Here is a 2,500-nt window from a genome sequence, read left to right as displayed (position 1 = left end):
GCCTGCGGCTTCCCCCCTTCCCGTGGGCCCGCCGATACGCCAGTCCTTGATAGGACTGGTAAGCAGAGTGGAAGTCCGCACTTGGGGCTTTGGGGGGTTACCAGCCCTCCATCGCAAAACCCTTAATGTTGGGACAACAAGAGAAGAAAACACGGGTACCGGGCCTTCCGCTGAAGGACCCGGCCCAACAGTCCCGACTGCTAGCCTGCCAACCCTCCCTGAAGTAGAGCAGGCCGTGGAGCCATGGTTCCACTGCAGCATTTGCAGCCGTGCCTTCCGCAGCAAGATCGGGCTCGGACAACACCGCCGCCGCGCCCATCCGGAAGCGGCAAATGCGGAGATTATAACCGATAGGAAGAGAGCTCGGTGGGCGGAAGAAGAAATGCGGGAGCTCGCCCTGGCGGAGGCTAGGCTTCTCTGTGCCAGTGACTCCAGAGTCCTCTTTGCAAACCAGGAGCTTCTACCCCTGTTTCCGCACCGTACCCTGGATGCCATCAAGTGCAGGAGGAGGACGGTGGCACACAGGACGATGGTGCGGGAATACGTAGAGGAGCTGAGGCGGGAACAACAGACGCAGCATGGTCTGCGCCATTCACCCGTCCCGGAGTCGCTGCCGGAGGGGCCACCCTCTCCGCCGGAGCTTGAGCGCCCGCCACAAACATCTGTAGTCGACGAAGCTATATGGAGGCACCTCGCCGGCCTGCCGCGGTCGGCCGCGCGCTTCTCGGCCCTGGACGACCTTGCGTGTTTGGGGCCGGGTACGCCGTTGGCAGTGGTCGCGGCTGGGCTGCCTGAGGCCCTCCGTGCTGTCGGCTCTGAGGAAGCAGGAGCAAGGAAGAGCAAGACGTTGCGCCCGCCATCCAAGCAGCGGTCTGGTGGTGGCCCTCCGCTCTCCAAGCGGAAGCGCCGCCGGTGGGAATATGCCAGATGTCAGGATGCCTTCAGGAAGAATCGCGCGCGCTGCGTGCGTGGTCTCCTGGATGGCACCCTGCTCCAGCCGCCGTCGAACATCCCTGGGCTGGTGGACTTCTGGCGCAGCCTCTTCACGACAGAGCCACCTTCCAACGCTGGCTCCATTCCCGACCGGCTTCTCCCGCGCTCGGAGTCTGTTGACTTTGAGCGCCTATGGAGGCCGATCACTGCAGAAGAGGTTGCGGCCGCCCTGCCGCCCAGAGGCTCCGTTGCCGGCCCTGACGGCCTCTCGCCGGTGCAGCTGCGCCGCCTTCCAGCGGAGGTCACCACCAAACTCCTAAACCTTTTCCTGCTTACCCGCAAGCTCCCCCCTTCCCTCCTCCGAGCCAGGACCTCTTTGCTGCCTAAGACAGCCGCCCCAGCATCCCCCGCTGACTTTCGGCCCATCACCGTCTGCTCGGTGCTAGCCCGAACCTTCCATAAGGTTCTGGCGACTCGCCTTATGCAGATGTGTGCTGTGGACGAACGTCAGCGGGCTTTCATCCCAAGGGATGGGATGCTGGAGAACACTTTCCTACTCGACCGGATACTCGTCGGCGCCGTCCGCCGCTGTCGTTCTGTGTTCATGGCATCCCTCGATGTGTCCAAGGCGTTCGATTCGTTGGACCATGCGGCTTTGCGTCCTGTGCTTAAAGCCCATGGTCTGCCGGACGAATTCATTGACTACGTCGAGGGCTGCTATGCGGACAGCACGACGGTAATTGCGGGGGGTGGCGACGAGTCCCCGGCCGTGCGGCCAGCAAGAGGTGTTCGGCAAGGAGATCCTCTGTCCCCTCTCCTGTTCAATTTCGCTGTTGATTATGTTCTAGATCAGCTGCCCTCACACGTAGGTGTCAAGGTGTTGGGCCGCCAGACGAACGCGGCGGCCTTCGCGGATGACATCCTGCTCTTCGCCTCCACGAGGGGGGGCCTGCAGTCCCTTATCAACGCAGCAGTAGCAGCCCTCGACCAGCTGGGGCTGCGTGTTAACCCGCGGAAGTGTCTCACCCTCGCACTCGTGGCGTCCGGCCGCGAGAAGAAAGTGAAAGTGGATGCGAGCGTCACCTTCACGGCCGGCGAAACCACCATGCCGGCGTTGGGAGTGGGTGAGACCTTCCGCTACCTGGGACTGCAGTTCTCCTCCTCTGGGCGGTGTCTCTTCCATCCGAGGCACCACATCGAGGAGCAGCTGTCGATCATCACGCGGGCGCCGCTGAAGCCGCAGCAGCGGCTCTTTGCACTTCGTGAGGTCCTTCTCCCGGGCCTGTATCATGGCCTAGCACTGAGTCGCACCCGCATCGGTGCGCTCAAGGCCATGGACAACTGTGTTCGAGCCGCCGTGAGGAGATGGTTCCGCCTCCCAGCCGACACCCCCTTGGGCTACTTTCACGCTCCAATTGCCCATGGGGGCCTTGGGATTCCATCAGCCCGCTGGATAGGGCCAACCCTGAGGCGGGGCAGGCTCCTCACCCTGTTGCAGCTCGAGACCACCACCACCGACGCAGACCTGGGGGAGGCACGACACGAAGTGGCGGCGCTTGAACGACAC

The 2,500-nt window shown here is 63.2% G+C and overlaps 1 pseudogene; it reads left to right on the top strand.

Moving 5' to 3' along the window:
- LOC124771723 overlaps positions 1-2,500 on the top strand; it is a 7,809-nt pseudogene that overhangs the window by 2,936 nt on the left and 2,373 nt on the right.

This window comes from Schistocerca piceifrons, unplaced genomic scaffold (genome assembly GCF_021461385.2).
Source record: "Schistocerca piceifrons isolate TAMUIC-IGC-003096 unplaced genomic scaffold, iqSchPice1.1 HiC_scaffold_936, whole genome shotgun sequence".
Lineage (NCBI taxonomy): Eukaryota > Metazoa > Arthropoda > Insecta > Orthoptera > Acrididae > Schistocerca > Schistocerca piceifrons.
The sequence above is the reverse complement of the archived record's forward strand: the minus strand, read 5'-3'. Positions and strand labels throughout refer to the sequence as shown.